The 27,758-nt window shown below is 37.2% G+C and overlaps 1 protein-coding gene across 8 annotated transcripts in view; it reads left to right on the plus strand.

Moving 5' to 3' along the window:
* Nucleotides 1-27,758, plus strand: part of LOC109088616 (vav 2 guanine nucleotide exchange factor) — a 192,218-nt gene that overhangs the window by 1,680 nt on the left and 162,780 nt on the right. The window lies entirely within an intron of this gene.

Raw genomic sequence — 27,758 nt, forward strand, 5'->3', positions numbered from 1 at the left:
ATGAGGCTGTGCAGGGTTTAAAGGTGAATTTTAAGAAAGGGCCAAGGCTCTTATCTTTGTAAACATAAACCAGGAAAAGCAGCAAGTTCTTTGTGGGTTTCTGGAATGTGGCTTTCAGCCAGTGCTCTTTGTGAAGGAATGTGTGGCAAAGGCAGTTCCTACCCGTAAATATGACGTGGCTGAGAAGCATGATGTAGCTATTTGACTTGTGTTGACTGTTTTGAGAGGTTTTAAACACACATCTCACTGTGTCTCCCACCCCCTCTGCATGTCTTGTATTGAATTGGGTTTCTGTCCAGAAATTAAACCCTTATGTCATGCAGTCTTCATAACTGTGCTGTGTAGATTGAAATGTGCATTGGTATCTACTCTTAAAAACATGTAAATAATAAGATAAACATTTATCCTTACTTTGTACTTTAGTTTTTACTTCCAAATCTTTAGCATCATGGTCCTTCAGGTTTTAAATTACTGAAGTGATTTGCGGGTAGTTGACAAATACTTTTGAAAGTTTGACGTCATGCAGTATGACAGGAATTTTGACATGTCATGCAGTATGACAAGTTATACTTGATTTAAATCTCTTTTAAACCTCAATGCAAATTATTTTTTAATTCATAACTTCAGCTTTATGGTGCTTGTCTGTAGGGCTGCGGTTTGGCCAAAAATTGTGTGATTGTTTGTCTGTGTGACTGTATAGTAATAATAACAATATTAAGAATAATAATTATTATGACTTTTTAAAATAAAATATTAATATTATGATCATTTTATTTATAATCTTGATGGTAATTTAATTTATGGGCTCTTATCATAAAAAATTGGGAAGATGGATGGCGCATGTTATATTTGACTCAAACTCAGAGTAGATGCAGAGATGAGTTTGCAGGGAGTAACATTTGCGTCACTCTGAGACACTGAAAACACCAGATCATGAGCTGATCGTGTGTAAATGAACAGTACTGCGCTTCACTCTGAAACATGCAGCACATATATTTATTTAATTAAATTATAGCCTTTGTGATTTGATAATTAGACTAAGGGGTCATTCACACAGAACATGTTTTTGATTTGAAAAGAGCAAGACACATGCAGTGGAATGGGGAAAAAACGCAAGCTTTCGAGACACATTTGAACTTTCATGTGCGAGACACTGTAAAACACAAGACTAGTGCAATGGACAAATACATCCATCTAGCATGTATTTACATAGAAAAACAATGTAAAAGTAGCACAGTTGAATGGAAAAATTGACTTTTTTTTTCAAAGCCATATAACGATTATGGTTATTTGTGCAGCCCTAGGAGTGATTAAAATGGTGATTTATATGGTCAACGGTTCCTGTACACTCATCCCTTACAGAATATTATAAATTTTGACCTTAAATCTTAACTTTGATTTTAAAAAGTCGATGCACAAAGCCCCTTTGCAGATACAAACCTTTCTTTTTAAAGCGAACTTGAACCAGATATATGCTCAGTAAAAACAGAGTTTTATTGCCTTCTTTTACTGTGACCATGGTATGATTTATACCTGTACAGATGTTGTCATATGACTGTATAGCTGTTTCACCCAGCACTTATTGGCTTTTGTTTTAGCTGTTATTTCTGAGGCAGTCATAGGGACCTTTGATCCTCCTACAACAGTAGCTTCCTCAGCATGGAAGGGTTTTGTGTGGTATTACGTTGTGACAAATTGGTTGAAAGGGAGATCTGGCAGCACAATGGAAGCTGTGATTTATACGCAGCAAAGGTCACTGTGTGCTTTGATACACAGTGGTTGTTAATTTACTACCTCCATTAAATCAGGATGAAGTGATTATGTGGGCTGTTTGTGGTGGATGTTCATCGATACTGAAGCTTCTGTTCTGCATGCTTCACATGTTCCTCGTTTTAGTCCAGTAGGCCTTTTTAATAATCACATTCTTGTGATCGAGCCTGCTGATTGGCTGTCACTTATAACACCTAAGCTATTATACTGGTAAAGTCTGGAAAGACAGCCTCAGGTGTTAGTTAACAGACAAGTGTTTCCGAAAATAATTTTAAATGTTGTAAAAATGAGCAAGTTAAAGCCTACGTGACAGTACTGTTGGTATCAGTCACACAGAGAGATACTTTTCCTCTCTCTCAGATAATAATTGCTTACATCACATGTCCATGAATGTTTTATTTGTCTGTGGAGTGCAAGGGATTTGCTCCCTTTCCAGTGGAACAAGTACTCTTCAAATTAGTGCTTGTGTACTTAATTCTGGTGTCTGATCGAAAGCTTGTTTTAATAGATTAGCTCACCTAAAATTTTAAATGCTGTCATAATTTTTTTTTTTACCATTCATGTTGTTCCAAACATATGTGCTGTTTTTTTTTTTTTTTTTTTTTTTGTTGCAGAAAACAAGGAAAATTGATCTAAAAAAAATCTTTCTCAAACTCCAACTTCCAAAATAGCATGTCACATTCAATTATTACACACCCGTTACCCATTTGGCTTTCAATGACAGTGATTTCAATGACAGCGTATAATCACTATAAACAGTTGTTGTATGGAAAGAGCTCTGTAAAGATTCTACAGGAATTTCTCCTTTTTTGAATCTAGTTTTGAATGACATGAGGATGAGTTAATAATGACCCAATTGTAATTTTGGGGGGAATTATTCCTTTAAAAATGATTGTGCAGTATTTATATGGGAACATTACATACTGGTATTATGTGGATTGTTTATTTCACTCTATTTATTTTGCTATCTAGGCTGTATTATTTGTTAATAATACTGTAGTGTTAAATAATTCTGCCTTATGATAAAGTATAGGCCTCATCACAATGCATTAAGGTGGATCTGAGGTCTCACAAAGAGGGGCAGTTAATTTCCTCTGGCTCTGTCTGACAGACGTAGCTTGGTGGGTTTTGAATTTAAGTCTTCATTGTTCTTATATTTTTCCCCACTTTTATTTACCTGAGGTGGCTGGTAGCAACTAATACCTTAGAGATGATTCAGCCGCCAGTAGTGAGAATGTGTGTGTGTGTGTGTGTGTGTGTGTGTGTGTGTGTGAACTTGCATGCAATACCTGTGTGTTTAGTTTCCATCACCTCTGGCTCAGCCCGGGGACTGTCTTGGGACTTAAGTCTAAAGAGTAAGGTCCGGTCTCTCTCTCTTTAGGGCTTTGGGGAATTCGCAATGTCTGTTGTTTCCTCTTAAAAAAATGCAGCCTGTCTTACAGCACGTACACCGGGCAGAGAGAAAGAGAGATGAGTCATTGCTCACTGTAGCACTTTTATGCATTTTATTGTACTCCCCATTTGCCTTTAACAGCCTATTCATTTTAGCTCTGTTTTTAGATACGTTCATTCTCATAACTCTTGTATTTCTGCAGCAAGGATAATGGGTTTCATCTTTGAGATTTCTCTCTGATTTATTACACAGAACCACCCCTCTCTCTCTCTCTCTCTCTCTCTCTCTCTCTCTCTCTCTCTCTCTCTCTCTCTCTCTCTCTCTCCCTCATACTTTTGTTTGCACTTTCAGCCACAATCTCATACAAGTTACTTTTGTTTTCAGACATTTACCACACTTCCTGGCCTCTGGCATCTGTTGGAGATCTCTTTGTGCTGGATCCTGGTTCTTTTTTTGTGGATTTGAGTGGTTATTTAAACAAACTCAAAGAGCAGCATGAAGATTAAATACACTAGCAGAAACCATCATCACAATAATCATGCATTCATAATAGAGAATATGGGCTTTGATGATTAAAATCAGAGACAAAAGTGAATGAGTGAGTGAGTTGTGGCATAATGGTAGGGTGAGTGACTGAAGTGTTTGGAGGCAGGCGTCATTGCTGTTAGCTCTTAAATGAATGCTGAAAAGACCATCAACCTGTCAGGATTAATTTGGAGGCATTTAATTGTGATACTCAATTCACAAAACTGTATTACACTGATCGGAGCCTAGCATTTCAGAAGGGAAGCTCCTTAATTCAGTATCAGTACCAGCCTTTCTGAGGCAGAGAGGTGGATGTGACGTGAGGTCAGCCTTTCTCTCTCACTAGGCTAGGTTAATTTAATCTATAAGCATGGCCTTTCTCTGAACTTTGACCCCTGGCAGCTGGGCGCAGGTAATTTCATAAATAGAGCTTATTAGGGACACTTCCTGCTCCGTGCAGCTGTGACCATCTGCATCAGAGAAAGTGAATAGGATTGTAAAAGGGACGGAAATATAAGACTACTCAATTAAATTACAATACCCAAATCCACTTTATTTGCAGACAAAAAACGGGAGGTTAGACAAATACAGTGCTGGTCTGTGGTTGCCAGGGCTTGATCTTTCATGTCTGTGCTTTTGTAATCCGTCGGGTCTGTTGGAATGTGTGCAATGCTTTACTCACTGGTTCCTGTTCGTTCTTTAGGGAGACCCTTTATTAAGCACCAGAGAAAGCAGTGAGTTCACAAGGATGAAGCAAGACCTCACACCATGACCAGACTGTTTAGAAGTCCAGGCTTCACTGTATGTTTCAGCTTGATAGATTGATCTCATGTCGACCGAGCTCATGAGAGGATATTATTGCGATTCGCGGTAGCTCTGCTAGGCCAAATTGCTGTTGTTTAGAGGGTGGATCATGTTGAAAAGCGCAAGATATATGAAACCTTTCAGAGGAATTCATATCCAAGAGCACAGTGGGAGGAAATCCAAGAGCATGGCATGCAATCAATTGGATGTCTGCATAAGATGTATTTATTTTGTGTTGGACCAGTTGTGATATTGCTGTAATAAAAATCCATAACAATGTTATACATAAACAATGGGTTATCTTAAGAGTGATTCTTAATCGCTATAAAATTGGGGCCCATGGAAGAGAAATGATAATTGAGAGACTGAACAGTTGCATTATGTTTCAATAGTTTCTAGTTTTAATGCCCAGATCTGCAGGGATTTGAGACTGTAACTCCATCACAAGTGACATTCTGTTCACAAAACGAGATATGAAGTAAAGAGAAACCCACACAGGGAGCTTATGTTTGTAAATGAGACCCTATCTGTGAGCAGTTTGTTGTGGAATATTAACACTGATGATATTCCACAACAGGGGAGTCAGTACTGACTTTCAGAGCGCAATGAGCTGGGCATGAGTACAAAGCGCCCAGAGGCTTAGAAGGGTGGTAAGGCACAACCAACTTTTTTTTTGACAGGCAGCATCTTTATACATCATAGTCGTCTTTATATACTTCTTGAAAACGTTCAGCCTGTCTTTTCTCATTGTCTCATTTTCTGCTGAATCTCAAGCTCCTAAGCATTCTTGATTCCTGCCTCAGGATGTTTAAGACATAGAAACTGTAGCTGTCAATGCTCAAAAGACTGTCTTTTTCACACTCCCACATTTCTCTCTTGTGCTGTTTTTTTTTTTGATGCAGCCTACTGTGGTATTTGCAGAGGATTTGATTTTAGCTTCTGACTGGGGTGGAGATGATAACCATCAGTATGGTGTGGAGAGGAGAAGCAAACAGTCTTCTTCTTCTCCAAGCACACTTCCTCCTGGAAGCCCCTCAGTGGTTATGACGATAAGCTTCTTAATATTTTCTACTATCTCTACCAACAATGTCAGAGATACGATTGTCTCTAGAGACCCGGTTCCTTTGCAGTGCTTGTTTAGTAACATTTTAGGATGCACTGATTTTTTCCCCACCAACACAAAGCTAACCAATATCTCATTACTGACCAGAATTGATCATATCTCATAAATGACTTTGGAACATGAGGAGCTGTACAGAGGTGGAAATTGCAACATTAGAGAGTCCTGTAAAAGGCTACTGTGTATTGATCTTATCCCCAGCTGGCGAGCTCATTAATCATGCAAACAGGAAGTTGTGTATCAGTTCCACCAGGGCCTAAAACTAACCTTTTGCCACACCTGCCAATGGCCGGTGACATGATAGAATTTACCGGCCAAAAATTGGGTTTACCAGCCATGAAACTCTTTTTGCAAAAACAGGCAGTTATTACTACTGCAATAACTAAACATATTTACAATGTTTTTAGTTTGTCCTGCTGGTGCATTTTCCCTCAATTTTCCCTGTTAATTATAGCCATTCAACATTACAGTATAATTGAAAGCCATATTTTTAACATTTAATATATAACAACTTTTAATTTAAGTGATTTTAAAACAATCTTCACATAAACTATATTATATATGCATAAACTATAGGGTTGGGAACTGAGAACCGGTTCTTATTCAGAACCGCTTCTGTTTTTTGAAAAGAACCGGAACCGTGAGCAATTTCTAAGTTTCGGTTCCAAAAACTTTTCTGGTGCAACACGGAACCGGAACCGGAAAATATCTAACGATTCCCAACCCTAATAAACTATACAGATTAATCTTTAATCAAGCTTAAAAAAATTAATCAGCGACTAGAACAGTCCAGGGATTTCTCTTTTTCTTTTGTTCTTTGATTTAAATTAATGACAGACTTCAGCAGCTTTCACTTTAAAATCAGCGCTGTCTCTTTAAAACCTGATGCGTATGATGCAGATCTGACACATATCTTCTCCCAACTGTTTACGGTCTTTTAAGACTTTATAACTCATTTAAGACTACGTTTACAAGGTAACTCGCCAAAACCATGCATTTTTACATAATTGTGTGTGTTTTTGTCCATTGAAGTACTACTGGTGCGCTGTCTGAAGCGGCTCAGCGTATGCGTACAGCCGAACACGCAGCCTTTCAAACTATTTTACTACACCGTTTCTATGGCATAACCCCAGATAAATGTCGCCGCATTCTCGGGTTATGAAGAATAAAGAAGGGAAAAGTTAATCTTCAGAAATGAAGCAGCAAAATCTTCTCATGTAAAAGTTATTAGAACCGTGTCTAGGGACAAGCTGGCCATCACACTGCTCTGACCTTTTCAGTCCGTTTATATCCTATTATTTGATTCCCTCTTGTTGCTTATGACAGAACAGCTAATCACGATGATCTTGTCTTCGGAAAAGATTAATTTATTCGCTTATGTCAGAAACAGCAAATCTCTTGAAAAACTGGCTGTCGTTTTCACTTCATTGCATTGTTATAATTAGTAAAAGTTGTACCCGCCAACTGGAGACTGACACTGTTACATGGACTCATCAACGCTGATTTTTACTCGCATGGCAAGTGTTAATTTTAGGCCCTGGTTTCCACCCTTCCCCTTGTTGCTTCCCTATGAGCAGATTCTGGATTAGTGGCAATCTGTTTTTAAACTGAGCTCAAAATAGAGCTGGGCACTAGAAAATTCACTTTTACATCAGCCAGCTATATTCTATACATATATAGCTCTCTGTTTTAATAAATTTAATAGGCAAAAATTTAAAAATGAAGGTAAAAGAAAAGGAAATTTTAAATGGGATCTTTTAACAAACAGATTGTGGCATGAAATTCTACTTTTCTTATGATTTGCCAGTAATTGATTAGTGAGTAATGAAACATTGCAGCCCAAGCTGTGGTTATTAAAGCATTTTTTTTGTTAACAAGAATATGATGGAGGGTTCTATCAGTGGGACATGACTACTACAGTGAGATGATTCGTAAAAGTTAAATAACATTTACTTTTATAATTACTTATTTTAAATGTGCATTTTCTGTCAAATTAAAACGATATACTGGTAATGGTTAATTATTCTGTTCAGTTCCAGACAATGATCCTGTACAATAATGTTTAGTAGGGATGTAATGTTATTATCAGTATTGTGATATCCCAATAGCAACACTGTTTTATCGTGGCCATGTGATGATAGGAAATTATAGGTCCTCAGGGCAAAAAGTGTAGTTTTTAAACTATATTTAAACTTCTTATTCTAACATCACACAAGGTCTTCAAAGTTGTGTTTTGGGCTATTATGCTTTGGCAGAGTATCTGTCAAACAAACTAAAACCGAAAGCACAATATAATGGCACATTTCACAGCGAAGCACGCACATTGTTCAGGTGATCAGCTCCGTTCACAGTGTATGAATGCAGTGAACTCATTTATTGCACGTGCTGTGTGTTTGAGAACGCAACAGCCACCAGTTAGCATTATTTTCTTGGCAGATGATTACAGCATTTCACTAGATTTGTAGTGAGACGTGTTTTTGTAAGCATTTTTTTCACTGAAGCTGGAGTTTTCTTCAAGAAAAAAAAAAAAACTCTACTGACATTTCCATCAAAATAAAAGCTTAAAAGTCCAGTATGAATTGCTGACAGCTAGCAGTTAAAATGCAGTCCAAATTTAAAATATCTCTTTCAAGTGTAGATATTAGGAGAGAAGTATTACAATTTTGTAGTGTAAAGCAAAAATAATATACATATGAAATTTTCATTTTTATTTATTTTACAGTGCAATTGTTTTACAATATATGGCTATTACTGTCATAATTGTTGTTGTTATTATTATTATTATTATATTCCAATGTCTAATATTCTATTGTTTGGCTTCCTAAAACAACAGTGTGAATTTCATTTAGACTAAGACAGTATACCACAAATAAAAAGAGGCTTGAGTCCCCTTTAAAGTTCAGGTACAAGTCAATTCACTGACTTTTTTCTAACTTAGGTTTTCTTATTTAAGAACATGGTTTGGAGCTCTTAATTCAGAACTCTTAAAGTACATCAGATAGAATCATTTAACTTTAAAATGTAAAAAAAAATCATTTTCTCCCCCAATTGTTCATTTGTATTTTAAAAAATAGTTTTTTTTATAATATTGCAATAAATATTGGATTTCATTATCGTATCATGAGATTTTGATATCGTTACATCCCTTATGTTTAGTAGAGATTTGTAGTGATCTGTCAGTCAAGATTAAGCAGAAGATCAGCAGTTCTGAATGCTCCTGTTATAAACAGTGAAGCTCAGAATAAATTGTTTATCAGTTGTAATGCATAACTCTGGAAAAAAAATGACTTTGTAACAGGGATGCATGATAAATACCGGCACGATATTAATGTGTACGACACGTGTAGAGATTTACCGCTGATTACAGAACCAACTTTACTGACGAGATGCACATTAATATCGTGCCGATATTTATTGTGCATCCCTACTTTGTAAATAGCAATTGTTGACACTATGGGAGTTGAACTAAATGAAATTACGCCTTATTGTGGCTTACATAGGGTTGGGAATTGTTAGAAATTTTCCGGTTCCAGTTCTGCCTAACGGTTCCGGTTCCAATTCCAGTTCCATTAAAATCATTAAACAGCTATTAAAAAAATAGTGGTAAGAAAAAATGCACAATACTCAACTACTCAGTGCTCAATACAGTTTATTTCTTACTGTCAACTTAATTTAAAGGTTGGCAATGTCAAAATTCAAAATATATATTACAGTGTACAAATTTTCCGGTTCCGATTCCATTTAAATTTAAACTATTATTATGTTTTTTACTATTTTACCTTAATTGAATGTAATGCTGGAAGGTAGTAAGTAATGTTGAGTAATGCTAGTCCATCAACCAGCATGTGCTTCAAAGTTTATGTTTTTTACACTATCAGTAACATTTTGCTTTTCAAGCAGGAATAAGCTGGTTGGTCAAACAGTCCCTTGAGGGCTAAGACACTTGTTCATTTCCCTAAATTAATGAAATATACACTGTTATACTTATAACAATGTATACACACACTCCATAAAGCCCCTATTTTACAAATAATAATGCAGTCAGGAGATTGTGTGATGCAATGAGTGGTTTCCACATTCTGAAACATTTAAAATGCATGAAAATAAATATTTTCTATCGCTTTGTTTATCACTCTTGAAATGACCTGTACACTAAATAATCTAACCCTCATACTTACACAACAATAGCTGTCTATTTATTTAGTGGTCCAAGTTGAAGTCAGTATGTATATTAATGACAATATGGGACAAATATAATGTAGTTTAGTGGCAGCAGCTGCTGTGCGCTGGCGGTACATGTACAGTCAGACAAAACGATGTGGACAGTAATCAAAGGTGTGAGTGGTGCGTACAGTTATGGGAAACGTGTGTTCGGCAGTTAAAGACGCGCGTGTGTCTGTGGAGTGCATGTTATTAGAAACAATGTGCTCAGTAATTAAAGAGGTAGGGCGGTGTTTCTGTTATTTGGTTTGTGACATCCTTTACGGGAAAACGCCGAATCATTAGAACACTGGTGCCAGGCTGCTCACAGCTCTTGGTCACGTGTCGCACCAGAACCGGTTTCGGAACAGGAACTTAGAAATTGCTCAGGGTTCCGGTTCTTTTCAAAAAACAATAATTTAAGATTATGTAAGCCTAGGGTTGGGAACCGAGAACCGGTTTCTTATTCAGAACCGGTTCTCGGTTCCCAACCCTAGGCTTACATAATCTTAAATTATTTTTATTTTTTTTATTAATTGGGCAGCCCTTGTTCCCGGTTATGTCAAGTGTGATTGTAACACTGGGTGTTTTCTTTTCCAAACAAAGCATGAATGGAACCTTTCTGGATCAGGAACAAAAAAGTTTGTTGCGTGTCACCATCTATTTGATTATAAATATGGAAATACAGTATGATTTTCATCTCTGCTGTCAGTCTGGTGTGTGTCAGTAGGCAAATGTTCCCTGGTTTCTGTGCAGGGTCAGCAGCTGGCAAAGGGAAAAGACTGTAAGATGCAAACATTTATGTCAGAGAGAGACAGGTTATTTATGTATATGAATTAGGATTTAGGATAATTTTTTTTATGAAAAAGTGTCCTAAACAGGTTTTTTTTTTTTTTTGTTATTGTTGAATTACAGATTGCACATTAGGGATCCACTGAATGTTCGGTAACCGGAATTATCCAGCCGGAAATAGCAAAAAAAGCTAAGTGAAAAGACTAAACGAATAAACTACAGAACAATGACGTGACGCGATCAAATGGAGTAAGTGGCGCAATGCAACAAACATATCAGCAGTGTGGAAGCATTTAAAATTGTCTGAGAAAGACGCAAAAGTCATTACATCCACCGTCAGCAAGAGACTGTTTAGTGCTGCATCACATGTCTTCAGTGAGAAGAGGAAGGGGTGATTGTTGCTGGTTACTGTATGATGATTGAAATTGTGAAATGGCCTTAAACAATTCAGGGCTCCAGACTAACATTTGAGAGCAGTGGCACCAGCGCCACTAAGTTCTACAGATGGTGGAACCAGGAGCAGATTTGGTAGCGCTGGGGGTGGTGTGGGGGTATTCAAAAAAAAATTTCAAAAAATTATTTTGTATTGCATTAATAAGTGCAGTTACTAATAACATTTCATGTTCATTTCTTGTTTATTGTTTATACAGATTTGACAGTAAAGCACTATTCTTGAGTTAAGATGCATACAAAATGTACTTTTAGCAACAGTAACAGGTGCAAAATCTGCTTTTTATATACAGAAAATGTATATATTCCACTCATATTAAATGTAACATTATTCTTTTAGCATATGGAACTGACCAAGTTCAGTGATTATAAATTAAAATAAATAAATATAAATTTATGCATTTAGCAGACGCTTTTATCCAAAGCGACTTACAGTGCATTCAGGCTATCAATTTTTACCTATCTTGTGTTCCCGGGGAATCTAACCCCCAACCTTGCGCTTCGTAACGCAATGCTCTACCACTTGAGCTACAGGAGCACTTATGTGTGATTATGATTATGATTATGTGTGATTTAGTAGCAAATTGAAGAAAAGTTTGTGACTTTTCTTACTTTGTAAAATTCTGACAAAATCTGATTTCTTGATGATTTGATATTTTATAATAGTGATTTTATAATTTCAAAATATAGAGAAAAAGCATAAATGAATGACTAATAAGTAGGGATGCACCGATCATGATTTTTCATGGCCGATTCCGATACCGATTTTTTACAAGCAAACTGGCCGATTCCGATACCGATTTCCAATTTTTTTTTCTTTAAGCAACAAACAAGAAAGAAGGAAAATATACATAAACAAGATGTTTATTTGGTATTTAATAGGCCAAACTGTCTGGAGCTCTGCAATTAGTAAATAAACTGTAGAACGTTATGTTTTCTAATACATGCATGAATTGCATGTATTCTGACAGTGCTGAACAAACTCGTGGTGGATATGCTTGTTATTCAGGGTTCAAAGTAGGGATGCACTGGTTGACCGGCCATAAATCGGAACCGGCCGGTTTTTGCTTAAAATACGTGATCGGCAATCGGCCGGTTTTTGGTCTTTTTTCGGCCGATTTTTCCGGAAGTGCGCCCATGTGCACAGACTACATTGTAATCATTTGCTATCATGTCATTTGTGTGGCAGTATTTAGATTTGTGTGCGCAGGACACGGGCAGCCGTTCAGCACTGGAAGTGCAGAGCTACATGTCTGAGGCACAGATAGCAGGAAGCGAACAGCCTACTGCACAAAATAAGAGCCCCTTTCCTGCTCTCGCTGAAGTTGCGCGAGTGTATTGTACCTGTCCGCGCCCTTCACAAGCGCAGACAGTGAAGGGATGTTCAACTCAACTTCTCGCGTGTTTGATGAGAAACGAAATGGACTAAACTGTGACAATTCTGAAATGCTTTTTTTTTTTTTTTTTTTTTGTAAAGTAGAACTTGCATACAAGTTTGAAAAGCCAGAAGTAAATGTCAGTTCTGTATAGGATGATTATTTTTATTTTACCTTAAACTGACATTGACTTAATTTGATTTAAAATTCACCTGCTGTAGCACAATGAAAAAAAGTGTTTCATCCATCCAATTGAAAAAATGTAGGGTATGATTCACATCTATATTTTTTAACTTGAGACAATTGTTATTTATTTTTCATTTGCTCAAGTAAAAAAATATAGATGTGAATCATTACCCTAATTTTTTTTTTTTTTTTTTTTGGATGAATGAAACACTTTGCATTTTTGTTTTATTCGCACCAACATTATTTGATTTTAACATTTTGGAATAATTTATTTATATAGCATACTTTAATTTAGTCTCACTGGTAAAGCCTTTTTTTTTTATTTAAAACCAAATTTAAAAACTAAAACAAATACTGAATGCTGATTAAGAAACCTCTTATTGAATGTGTGTTGATTGTGTTGTTTGGATTGTAGAACTAGTTGTTGCCTTTAATTTCACATGGTTACAGTTAATGTTTTCATTTAAGGCCAGTTCTATGTAAACACTTGCCACTTGCCTGATGTGAACATAATATCTTACATAACTTACATTACATACCAGTGGTGAAAGGGCCAGTGTAATGCAAATATTTTTGAAAGGTCTGCACGAGGATATCGTCACCTTCTCGCGAGACCAGTCAGATCTCACGAGACACATCGGATCTCGCGAGATCTCGTGCCATGAGATCTAGTCACACCCCTAGTATTCGGCCTTCGGCCCAGTGCTTCATTTTGTTTAGTTTCGGCTTCGGCCAAGAATTTTCATTTCGGTGCATCCCTATTGCACATAATAAAAAAACATATCTTTATTTTGTGCAAAGATGCACAGAGTGTCTATAATAAACTGCACTGTACTTGTCAACTGCAGGTGATTGCATGTGATCACTGTACTTTCTGCTTACAGTTACCTCACTCGTGTTCCTCAGCAGGCTCTATTTAAAACAGTCATCACGGATGCTAGTGCCTAGATTCATTTTCTCTCCCAGAAAAGGCCACATAGCCCTGCATGAGATAATCACCTCTCTCCACAGTTCATGATGGGTTATCTGATCATGTTATCATGCACAGCGTCCAGTTTGATAGGCATAGCTTTCATTTCACTCACAAATTGGATTCCCTGTAGACAAATGAAGGGAACGCCTTACTGCACAGAGCCTGTTTAGTCACAGTTGTTCAATACTGAGGTCTATCATTTTATAGGATTTTGTGATGAATTAATAATGATTGAAAGAAGTTTTCCCAAGCATGCTTTTGTTGTTAAAGTGGACCATGTGTCCAATCTTGATGGATCGCACCTGCAAAAGCAATTTCCTGGTTGCTGGAAGAAGACATTGTAACAGCGGGTATGATTATGGAGAGGCTGTTTCCATTAAGGAGGAGAAAAGTTGAGAAATGTGGCAGCAATAAGGCAGGCTGGTAATGAAACCTACCGGCTGTGAAGGGATTAGAGCTGAAACAATTGAGAATCCTGCAGGAAGCAACTTCGATGGAAAAACAACAATAATAAAAAAAAAGAGCTGGTGAAGATCTAATGTGATCTGAGGTAAAGCTGTCTCAGAGCATTCAGAATGAAACAGATCCTTCCTCCATGATCAGTTTTGAGGAGGGGGTTTTCCAGGGATGTCATTGATTTAGTAAAAAACATAAAACCACAAATCATTAGGACAACTAGTCTCTGTGGACTTCATCAGGCCTCTGGTCTTCCAGCTTTTCTCTGCATTCATGGAGAGGAGCTAGGGTTGTATAACCTCTCCTCCCTCCTCTCATCTAGACAACAAGAAACATCTGGAAGAAGAACAGAGAGCTCAGAACACACCCATCCCCACCCCTGAGGAGCTCCAAGATGAAGAATGCTCTGAAAAACTGGACACTATTGTGTCTGGAGGCTGCTCTCTCTCCCTTCTCTTTTTGGTTGAATCTGTCATAATAACTTTTTGTAGCTGGGAGGATTTAATCTTCATGCTCAAGCTTAGATCTTTCTGCCACTCTCTTTTTCTCTCTTTCAGATTCGTCTGATATCCAGACAGAAGTTTCATGTCAGCTGTCCTTAGTGCAAGAACATATGTTTGAAAAGGACTTTTAAAGCATTCAGTGATTTTTGCTCAATATTATGGTCTTTAAAGGAGACATATTATGCCCCTTTTTACAATATGTAATGTAAGTCGCTGGTGTCCCCAGAATGTGTCTGTGAAGTTTCAGCTCAAAATACCCCACGGATCATTTATTATATCATTTTGAGTGGAAGCAGAAACACGTTGTCTCTTAAAATGCAAATGAGCTGCTGCTCCCCGCCCCCTTTTCCAGAATAGAGCCGCGCCATTACTGTTCGTACTTGCTAAAAAACATCTGTTTTGGTTCTGATTATCATGTATATCACGCTGAAATGATGTGTTTTAAAACCATATTAGTTTAAACTTCTGATACAGGGTTTTCTGAGCGCACACAGCATGTGAGTACTAAACTTAGTTCTCATTCACACACAAGTTTATGTGAAAAACATAAACAGTAGGTTATGTCTGTGAAGGTAAACAGCTGGGAAATAAATTGCATGTTTATTTTAGATCTGTGAGGCAGCAGCAATATACAGTAAATAAATCAATAAATCCAAACAGTGTTCTGTGCTCATCTTTTGCAGCCAAAGAAAGAACAGTTAGCATGTTTTGCTCAAACTTTCGCCATGGCATTAGAGCTGGTAAACCGTTATCACTTGCAAAATCAAATGACTGTGCCATGGGTGTAAACAGATGCATTCGTTTTTTCAGATCCTTGCAGAAAGAGGCTTACCAAAACAAATTTACTGGGTTAATCTTTTTCATGTTTTCTTGTTTCATAGATGCTCCTGGAAAAGTCAGGTTTTCATGATATGTCACCTTTAAAGGTTAATGCATTGGTTCACAAACTCTACACACTCCATATCTCCACTCCATAACAAAATCTGTGTCCCATCTTAATCTTGTTTAAATGTTAACTAATTTTGCTGTGTAATTCAAACAGTCCTTCATTTGAGCAGTGTGAGAGTCAGTTCATTTGCATTAACATTCATTTGCATTGTTTGCATTTATAGGGCCCTATGAAATCTGTTTTATTTTTTTTTCCAAATTCCGTTTTAAAATTTTTCTGGATTCCTTTTTAATGGTTAAATTAAACTGGATTAATCAAAAATATTGTCTAATTAAAATAATTAAACTTAAACAATTTAACATAAGTTTATTAAAAGTTTAACAAAAATTACGTTAAGGGCCCTATGAAATGTTTTATTTTTTTTTCCCACTTAATGTTTTATTATTATTGTTAAAAAATACAGTTTTAATATTTTTATTAGTAGTATTACAAACATTCCACTGCACAATAGCACAGTATTTCTGCCATAATGTATTCAAGTTAAACCAAACTTTTTATTTTGAAGGGTTGCCTTGAATACTTGTTTCTGTGTATATGATATGACGCTAATTTTCTCAAATGAAACGGAAAAATGCTCAACAAGTATTCTCAGAGCAGTTCTGGAGATGTTGTTTGTGTATTTATGTCCTCATTTAGTGAGATGGTAGATGCTGAAATCACCGGGATGTACTGAGTGCAACATCCTTTAGAGATGAGCAACAGTATGATAACATATTGAACACATCCACTATCAAATTCAAACTTTCAAAACTTTAAATACTGTCTTTGAGTTTTCATGGCATTTTATAGTACAAGTTTTCATTGATGCCAAGTGCACATTTTTGCAGGTGCAACAGCTTAAAATAGTTTTCTGACAGTGAGATGAGCACTTCTGCTTTTAGTCTATGAGACTAGTGTTTCCATCTTCAGTCATGTTTTGCCTTCTTGTCCTTTTTCCTGAGGAGATTTCACTGCTGACTCTCTGGGTTAGGCATTCATTATTCAGAAACTGCAGCACAGTGTAGTTCGGTGCCTTCATTTTATGACAAAGTTATAAAGGTTTTGTTTTGGACAGAAAGCACTCATCAGGGAGGCTGGAGATTTAGACTTAGTGTATTTCTCCAAGTGAGAACAAAAGCATTTTATTTCCCTCCTTTTATTAGTGCTGGATAGCACCCAGTGGAGTATATTCCTGGTGAGTTTCTTCTGTACTATGTATCGTCCTTGGCAGTACACACCAATCTTTTCCCCATAAAGATTCTCTGTGCCGAGGAAGATCTGTTTTCATTTCGTAGGATTAGGTTGTCTTTGTGGTGTTTCTCAGTCCCCTATTATGTTTGACACCCACATAAAGAGTCAAAATAACAGGATAAGTCTCTTGTCTTCTTTCTGCAGCTAGACTGCAGACAGATTTTACTGAATTACAGTTGTTTGATTTGTGTGCTTCTGTGTCTTCATACAATGGAGTTGTTCATTTAAACGGAAAGGAATTTTGATCAGTTGACTGGAATGCAAATTTTGGAAATGCTGAATGAAAACACTGCCTCCTGATTTGCCTGTTGTAACAGCTCAATTTGTGTGTCCACCTATGCATGTTGTTTTTAGGAAATACAGTAGGCTATTTTAAGCAAAATGAAGCATTTGAGTTTGTCCTTATAGCATTTGTTTCTTTATTTGCCCCATGGCAGCTGAGCTTTCGTCTATATATGTGTGACGAAAGCTATATATATATATATATATATATATATATATATATATATATATATATATATATATATATATATATATATATATATATATATATATATATATATATATATATATATATATATATATATATATATATATATATGTATGTATTTTTTTTTTTAGCTTTATAACTGGCCCATCATCATAATCTTAACATTTCTTCAGCCAAATCTGCTTTGCTAAAGGAACTAATATGATTTTCTAACCTTAATCCATTAGTTCTGTTAAGCAAATGTAAACATTTGTGTTTGTACATGATTGCCCTTGTCCCTCCATCTGGTTTCATTTCACTGCTCTGGTCAGATTTCACACTATCATCTTTACCCTCCTCTTCTGTGACCTTGGCGGCGTAGCGTTGCTGGAGTCTGGAATAGCGTTTAGCTTGACCAGTACTTCCAGATGGACTCCCGAGATGATGAACTGCGGAGACTAGGCACATTAATCTTCCTCCCAATGCTTCATCTTTCTGGTAGACCTCACCCAGGCCTGCTGCTGCATGGCATTACAAACAGACACACTTGGCTAAACCAACATACGTCACCCTTATCCTGTATAGCTCAGCTCATCCAGATCACTTCTGTAGTGCTCTCGTGATTATTCACCACAGTGTGATCAGTCACTTTCATACAATGCCCTCTGGGGTTTCTGTGAGGCTAATATGCAAAAGAATGTGAAAGTATAGGCTAAAACAGTACATATTTGATTATTTGATTATCTGTAATATTGTCTTAGAATTTGGCTTAAATGCGGTCTTATAAGGCAGAGTAATTATGTTGTTCTGTAAACTGTGTTGACTTAAAATGCTGCTTTGATAGGCAGCTCCACTGTGTTTTGAAGCGGTGCAATTGTGGCTGCCTAACAGTACATAAAAATTGTATCCATCATAGCTCAGGGAGTCATCAGCAGTGGCGTAATGTGATGGTTTCCCTTTATTCAAATACTTTTCCTGCATTTGTATGCATGTTATTGCACACATGGAAATTAGGATTCAACATTCTCCAACACTAATGTCACTTTGTGCCACTGCTTCACAGGGACATTTGCTATATCTCACCGATGTTTGATATGTTTGTTTAAATGTCAAGCACAAATGCCATGATGAGGTGGAACTATTGACTGTTTCACACTACTGATCTGTTTCCATGCAAAGGCCATATTTAGGCCCCAAATTTAACCCAAACATACTGTTTGAGCCTGAAGTGGAGCGCGTTGATTAACTTTTGCTGCTTAAATTAGTCTGTAATCAACAGAACCTTCACAGGTCATCTAGCATCACCTGTGCTTAACTCCAGAGAAAAAAGGAAAAGCATCCATATTCAAATCCCTCCTCACCTGGTTTAATGAAATTCATTTGGCCTGTAATGCATATCTCTCTAGTGAGGCCTCCTATTAAGAGTTCATTTCCCTACTGTGTGCATGCCCTTATTAATGGCTAGAATGAATCTAGTCCCTAGGCTAGAATTAGTCTTGTCGGCTCATTAAATCAGTGTGTTCTTTGTTAGCACGCCATTTTTGACTGATTATGGACTTGTGTTTTATTTTGTGCCTGCAGACATGCCTGATACAATGCAGGCAGTTTTGTCTGCAGGGCGGTGGGATTTTCGGGGCTCCAGTTGACACCCAGTGTCTTGGCAATGGGCACATTGTCTGGCCTCTCAGACACACAGCCTCCATGCAAGCTGACATCCAGATGTTAGAAATGCCTGACCCCCAAACCTTTGCAGACACCCCTGTCTCTTTCACTTGCACTTTCAGTAATTAGACATAGCCAGGTCAGACTGAACCTGCAAGGTTTTCACAGATTTGGGAGAAAATGTGCAGAAGTTCTGTGTTGATTTGTAGTAATGTGTTAAACAAACCCAAGAGTTTTAGACTAATTGATAGCTGAATGCATAATCAATTCAACCAAAATATTTCATATACAAACTTGCAAGAACTTTTGGGAATGAGGGGCAATCTAATTAGTGACAAAGTCTTTATTAGTGTGAGCTGGAAGAGTGGGAACATCAGTTCTTTAACAGATCTGTATGCTGATCATTTGAAAGCACACTTATTCAAAAAAGTGCAGAGAAAATTTTCACCAGGCATCACAATGCACATCAAATTAAGTCCTACTTGAAAGAAAACAACTTTGCTTGTGCCAGTATTAACAAAGACTATAGAATACCCAAGACATGTCACTCATATAGTTTTGAATGGGGAAAATGCAACGCTCAATATGGCCGCTCAATCGCAGGATGCCCCGCCTTCTGAATGAAGGAGCCAATCACTAATCGGTAAAGTAAGCGCATCACTGCAGCTGCCGTTAGAAGCGTCCCGGTTGCTATAGAAACAGTCAGCGTTCTGAGCGCACTGGCTGATCTAGCCTGAATAATAAGCTTTTTATAACGTTATTTGAGCAAAATAAACAACATTTATGACACAGTTGTTATCCGATTTCTTTGGTGATTTCAAATATGAAATTTAATCGCAAGCCTAGTGAACAGTTTTGTAGAATTTGATGTTTCCCTATTCAAAGAGATTGGAGTTGCACTTGGATGCCCGAGAGGCGTTTCAAAGATGGCCGCCGAGTGACATGACTTGTCTTAAAGGGACTTTGGTATTAATAGCTTAATGTGCAAGTGTTTTTAGATGTCGTCCTTGTTAACTTTGTTGAATGAAAGCTTAAGGTATTTGGAGGATTTTCATCTGTTTCTGTGTACTGCTTGACACCAGGTTTAGCCAAGATAATTAGGTAAAGTTAATTTGTTACACTTTAATGGAAATGAACGAAATCCAAAATCTCCTTAGAATAAAAAAGACAAACAATGGTGGGCAAAAATATATATTTTAGTACAGTTTTAACCTTAGAAATCAGTCAGCTTGTTAGCTGTAAGACTCAGAGAACCTGCATAGGGCTGGGCGATATATTTAACGATATAATCATGCGCATCTAGTCAGTAAATCTGGTTCCTTGATTAGCGCTAAATCGCCATCACCTGCTTTAAAATGGAGCAGCATTTAATAGACAGAACCGTAGATCACTGACAAGCTACGCAATATCGCGTTCACTATCGAAGGCGATTCATCTGGGATTATTAACGCGATATTGCGTACCTTGTCAGTGAACTACGGATCTGTCTATTAAATGCCGCTCCATTTTAAAGCAGGTGATGGCGATTTAGCGGTAATCACGGAACCAGATTTACTGACTAGATGCGCATGATCATATCGCCCAGCCCTAAACCTGCAGTATCACAGTGAAACAAATTTCCTAAAGGCAACTCTGTTTTAAACACACCTAGTTTATTAATCACAGAAATGTATTGGTTTGACTAAGAGACCAGAGTTTTACTCCCAGTTAAAGCAAGCGAGTGAGTGAGTGAGAAAGACAGCCAGTGGAAGAACAAACAAGTTTACATGACTTTGCTCTTCACTTTTTGGCACAAGCTTATGAATATTTCAATGAGCCAAAATCATCATGGCAGCACATGCCTCTGTCCCTAATATTGAGTATATATACCGGTCTTATTTCCTGCCAGACAAACATCCCTTAGGTTTAACCTAAGTCTTATTATTGAGGTGTTGGGGAAAACCCAGAAGTGAGAGTATAATTATAATTTCCCATGTTAATATGTGCCTTGCTCTTCATACAGGTAGAGAATTGAGACTTTTTATCTTAAAAAAAAAAACAAAAAACAAAAAAAATGCTCTGATTATTACTTTAACATGTATTTAGATTCAAGTAAACTAAATCATTATTACTCATCTTGCACTTAAAGGAACTCTGATTAGCTAGTGTTTTGACCGCACACACACACACATAAAGACAAAGGTCGGTTTGCACTTGCACAAGGGATTGGGGTTTTATTTGGTGAGTATTAAACCCATCTGTTAGCCTATGTATCCCCCAGGAAGCAACAGTGCTTTGTCTTGTTCATGATGTTGTTTGTTTTCCAGTCATTAAAAACAATGTTAAGCATGGTTTACCTATTTTACCTATGGTTAACCTTATCAGATTAGTGCTGGAAGCACACATGAAAACATGCATTAAAACAGCCTCCGTACATACAGTGAAGCCAGAGTAGGCGGACTCTCTTACTCTTCATCATCACCATCCTCATCTAATTTAAAACCATGTTACATGTACGTAAGTCCTTGGAGATTTAAAAGTCATATTATTAAAGTGCAAGGTGAAGTCTCGTTCTTGTAAACCTATTAACCCTGAAGAATCTTTCACAGTTGTGTCAGTGCTTCAATGCACATCTGTGTTGCTTAAAAAAAAATAATCCTGAAAACCATTGCAGATAGCATCAAAGAAGAGTTCTTCTACAAGCCTGCTTGGTGGAAAAAAGTGGTATTTTATGTGTACAATATAAGATATCCTTCTTTATTATGTGTCTTTCTGTTTCGCTGTTACTCTTTTTATCAATCAGTGTTGTTTAAGTGTACACAGTTCTCCATAAGCTGTTGTGTTACACTTAAAGGGGTCCTATTATGCTCTTTTACAAGGTCTTGATTTTGTTTTGGAGGTGTACTAGAATAGGTTCTCATACTAGGTTGTTCGAAAAACACATTATTTTTCACATATTTTACATTATTACAACACCTCTCTCCCCAGTCTGCCATGAACGACTGGAATAATTCCTGTATCAAATGAAGGCCCGACTTCTGAAATACGAAATGCGCTGTGATTGGTTAGCTGTGCCAGTGTGCATTGTGAATGACAGCACTCGGCGCCATGCCCCTTATCATAGCCGCCTGCTGTGTGCTTCAGTGTAAATATTGCTTCAAAATCAAATCAATTTGAGCATGATTTAAACCCGGATGATTGTAACCACTCTTAAGTTTGTCTGCCTTGGGAAAACTAGTGCACCTCTGACATTGTAATAACACTCGTTGCCTTCTCTAGTGCAGCTCAACCAGGTCTCGTCCCATTCATTGATCTTTGTGATATCACAAATCCCGGAAAATATGTGTTGTAGTCCAAACAAGTTGTTCGTTGTAATTTTTGAAAAGTGATTTCTGTTAAATTAAATATCTCCTTTTGAATTGGACTTTGAGCTTTGTAACTTTGCAGATCTTTTTTTATGCTCAAACAGCAACATTACAGACTAACTAAAGTTGAAAAAGTTAAAAAGCATAATAGCACCCCTTTAATATAGATAGATCTTTTTGGTATTGAAAGATTTTCAAGTATGTACATCGTATAGAGTAATCTTTTACATGAAAATAAGTAATATCACTAACTTTCAACTTTCCATGCTGCAACCATTTTGGTTGGTTGTCTAGTAATGACTGATGGCCTCTATACAGTGGATTGTGATTGGTTGCTGCTGCAGGGGTGGAATGTTAGGAGGCTGATCATACGGTAATTATGGTGAAGGATTGATCAGGAACTGTCAGTTTGGCAGATGGGTTGTTGAATATAAGACCCTAAAAATATATAATACATTATTTATGAGTAAGTGATGATTCAGCACAGAGCACTGCTTCCAGCTTGAATTATTTGCTTTCAAAGAATAAGAAATTATGTAAAATTGACTCGTCCTTTAGATGGAACTGTCTATGTCTATATGTTGTGTAACTTAATACTTTTCTCAGAAATCAGACAATAATTTGCAAATACTTTTATTCAGACAGAGAGCTAACAGTGGTTTGATTTAACTGGTATACTTAAGCTGGGACATTTTGTTGCATGATTTCATTGCATCCTTTCCAAGACAACAGCTTATGTAAAGTCTGTTTTTTTTTCTTTCTGTGAAATAGTCCCTTCCCTAAGTCTCCACATTTCTTAAATCTTGCTTAACAAGCCAGGCCCTCATTCCTGACTAGTGTTGGGCGATATGGTCAAATCGTCATATCGTCAGCCTGTGAGATCGACGATACACGATATTATCGTGCATGGGTGGCGCAAGTGAGAGACTCTTTGTTCTTGTCATAGCATAACTATTTGGTGTTTTAAACCGCGCAGGTGCACGAGAGAGAGCCTATGGAATCACCAATAATCTGAAAAATATACTTTCAAACATACTGATAAACTAACGTTAAATATAAAAATACTGTATTTAAAACATCTAGTTCATATATAGTCGGACACAACTGTCATACCACGCGTCCTGTGACAAATTTGCCGCATCTACGCACGGAAGTTATCAGTCTAAATGCAAAATCAGTCAATGGTTTCATTTAAAGGCCAAGAGTTTACCACTAATATTGGACATGAACACGTTAAATAATAAGTATTCAAAACAGGTAAGTTCATATATTTGGAGTAAAGTTCAATTGAACTGATGCATCAGTCACACAGCGCTCCGGACCGTGAGCCGCATGACGAGCCCGACACACCGCCACAGAAACAAGAATGAGATGCATTCTAACATAACTGTGGCATTAAACTCAGTTAGTGAGGGCTCGTTTAAAATATTGTACATACATAGGCCATTCAGATTACTTGTTAATGTGCAATTAAATACCTTATATCTGCAGACGATGTACGTCTGTTTGTGGATGGAGACTTTTTCACTTGCTACAGGCTCTAATCCTCATTTGCGCATGCGTGTGTGTGAAATGCGGTGCTGAAGTGAAATAGCTGGGCAGTTTGATAGCCGAATTATAATAGGCCGCCTAATAAAAATAAAAATAATAATAATTATTATTATTATAATTTAATACATTAATAGGATAATGAGCCTAATATCGTCTTGAGACATGTGCTATCGTCGATATCTCTGACTATCGTCGATACACAATACTATCGTCTATCGGCACAGCCCTATTCCTGACTCACAATGACTGAGCTTTAAAACACATTTAGAAAGCCTAACTGTTCTTCACAGACTTATAAATGCTCTGAGGCCGTGGAATTGAGGATGAAGGGCAAATAACGAGAGGAAAGGTGGCTATTGTCCTGCCCCTATCAACAGTTTCTCCCTCATTATAAGACAAATCATTTGCCACAGACTGCCATGCTGGCCTGGATCTCTAACTTGTGTATTTGCTTATATATTTTATTAAGCACAATAAATTATGGATCCCCGCAATCCCTGGCTTTTGCGGAACTGACTGTTAGTGCTTTCACATCTCTTTCTACTGCCGGCTCAAGCATTAATGGATATGGAAAGCCTTGCACCAGGTCCTGTTAATGGTCCAGCAGTCCTAATTTAAGGCTAAAAATACTCAGAGATATGAAGAGAAGGAAATTGGTGGGGGAAAGCAGGGCGGAGAGCAGTGGACAGCAGGACTCTGGTTCAGGGCAGTTGTTGCAAAGAACTAACAGCTGAGCCCAATAGAAGACTTGAGTCCACTGGGAAGGAAGGAAGTGCACTGATTGGGATGATTGCCAAGAATTCTTGTGTCTACATTCTGCATGAAATACAGGATGGTAATAGGTTTATTCTATTTAATACAGGGGAAGTTACTTTTTTGTTCTTTTTGGTCTTTTTTTTAAATTTTTTTTATCTGTGCCCTAGACTGGAGGATGCAATTCTTATAGACAAATTCAAATCTGTCCCTGTATCTTTGAATAAAAATTATTATGTGTCAGTGTATGATCTTTAAGCATTTTCACAGCATCTTTTGAAGAGCTTAACAGTAAGGATGACTCACTGGGCAGTGCTCAAATTCTTGAACATGTGTTTTTGTATCTTGTTATAAATTGATTATTGTTGCAAGTTTTGCTGATTTAAATGTAGCATAAGATAACATTATCTAGCTGGCTAACAGATGATGATTTGTTGTAAATGACAAGACTAACTTGGGTTCACAGGTTTATTCTTTTCTTTTGTGCTATATGCTATTGTTTTTCAGCAAGTGCTTTAATGAATTTAGCAGGGGTCTGACAATACGCTTAGCTCATGAGACGAGATTACATCATATTGGGTTCATGAGAACAAGATGAGATGATATTTTAAGACAATATTCTATTCATTATTCTTTCAAACCACCTGCTACCTGGTAACGTTCTCATTTAAAATATTTAATATCTTTTGCTGGCTTTTAAGGGACACACATACATTTGGAATGTTGTCTCATACATCTTTGTGCAATCAAATACACTGGACATGGTGTCATACACATAGCATGTTAGCAGATTAAAAACAGCGAATGCTGCAAAAGAGGTTCATACAGTCACCCAGTACTGGAAAAGCTTATTGTTTGTTGGGGCACTAAGATGGAAGCCCGATTGGTAAGCATCATTCAGAATCCATTACTGCAACCATTTCCTCCCTATTAAGGCCTATTTTCTCTGTCTTATATGGCATTTGCATACAATTTTTAACATGGCTTATTCTGCAGTGGTTTGATGAATAGTTCTTGGCAGTTTGTACCTGTGTTTGCTGGTGAAATGCTTAGCTGAGCAGTTATACTATTAACATGATGTAAGTGTGGTGCAGTTAAAGTTCCTTAGTTACAAAGTCCGTCAAAAAGGACTCTTGGGATGGGGGAAATATGTTGGCAGTTTAGGATTAAAACAGAAAACCCCTCCCCCTGCCAGTTTTAATCTCATCAGTGCCTTGTATTGATGTAGGTCTCTGAGGGAAAGAACCAGACTGCCCCGCTGGGTGTGGTATAAAGCAACGGATGTACAGGACATTGCTGCTTGTTACTGATTTGAGAGCGTAATAGTGTTTAAGATTTGGACTTACGTCAAGAGATCAGTTTAGAATAAAGTCTTCAGTCAAGCTTGGCTACCACATGGAGAAGCTATTATTTGAAAACCTATAGAACCGCTTCTCACTTCCCCCACCAGATTCAGACTCTTAGTTCTGCACATTGTTTGTGGCTATGTTGTGTTTTGCGTCCCATGCTGATCTTTAGTTCTGCATCCTTGCTACAGGTTTAGCTATCTGTACTAATTGCTTTGAACCTTAATGAGTGTAAACACTCTTGACTTTAGACAAGATAAGCTGTCATATGAACTGTTGCATGTGGCTCACATATGCAAGAGACATGGTTGTTACATTGAATTCCATAAAAACAGTTGAACACATTTTAGTTACAACATGGCATTGATGATGGGAGTTTGTGGGGCCAGGTGACATTAAAATGCAGTGTTTCGCAAGTATGGCTACTAGGCTATTTGTTTGAAACTAGTGTTATATTGCTTGTTCATTCCCTCCAGGATTTTGCGATTCTGTGATCACTGAATTTATCACGAAATCAAGCAAACTCTGCAGTTTTCGCAAAAGTTCACACATTTTTGTAATTGCCGCAGATTTTCGGCAGATTTCCGCAATGCACATTCAGTCAAAGAAAAGTTGTTTCTCAGTTCCAAAAATGGAATGAACAGCCTTGCGTTCATATCATGACCGATTTACATGAGCTAGACTGGATAAACAAACCAAAAGTGAAACAAATCCACGTTACTCGTTTGGGCTAAACAGCACAAACTGTTTATCTGCCTCGAACATGCGACACCATTATACAACACACCGGGAGATACATTGAAGAAAGCAGTCGAAATTTGCCACAGAAAAAAATAACATCTCTGGGAAATCTTGTGAGAAGCATTTAAATTAGGGGCAGAATTCTGTTAAAGCTGATATCAGAACAAACGCCACTGATGTGGAAACCAGGAAAAATTGTTTAATAAACACAAATCACCACCATTCACCATGGATTTAACAAAGTAAAACTGCAGGAACAACTACAATGTTCCTCGAAGTCTGAAAAGTCATAACAGTGTTAGAAGAATGTTGTCCGTGGTATATTTTCACTGCAAAACAATAAGAAATCCCACAAATATCACCACAGATTTTGAGAAAAGCCGCAACAAAATTAGTCATTTTAGGCCACAAAAATGAGAAAAAAGTTCCGCGAAATCCTGGAGGGACTGCTTATAGACCTTCTTTGTGTGAATCTTGGTTGTCATGAATAAACTCATACTTGTTTCAACTAAGCTGTTATTTTTATGGATGCAAATGCAACAAGTGTGTATTGGTGTTTATTCTTATTATTGGTCTAAAAAAACATTGATTAGCGTGGTTTGTAATGTGGTTTGAATAGACTGCAGACTGAGGAGTATGTGTATAGGCAAAATAGGGCTGTGTCAAAATTTAAATACATCCTTTTACTCTGCATGTCACACATCAATTTATAAATCCAAAATATATTGCATTATAATGCACCTGTGAAGCAAAACCACTAGTTGCAGTTGCCATTGTAACATGCTCAGTCTAAATAAGATAGATACCATAATGGCCCTGAGAAGCATTGATAGATTTTTAAGAGAAGCATTGATAGATTTTTTAAGTTTTTAGTAGGGATGCATCCAATACTGGCATTTTCTGCCAAATCGGGTATCGGTCAGAGGAGACTAATCCAGGGTTTTTCCTGGGTCAATATTGGTCTAAGTTGGTGGCTGACCGACATGGTCATCCACACACAGCAAAGAGTACCCTAGTACCCATGATCCGCAGGCCCAATATTGACAATAAATGTTAAATTTAAAATAAATACAATAAGAAACATAATTACAATAAGAAACAATTTGTGATTTTTTTTTTCTTATCCTATTTATTCATGAAAAACGATCACTGTCAGGCTAGATAG

The sequence above is a fragment of the Cyprinus carpio genome, chromosome B21 (assembly GCF_018340385.1).
Source record: "Cyprinus carpio isolate SPL01 chromosome B21, ASM1834038v1, whole genome shotgun sequence".
NCBI lineage: Eukaryota > Metazoa > Chordata > Actinopteri > Cypriniformes > Cyprinidae > Cyprinus > Cyprinus carpio.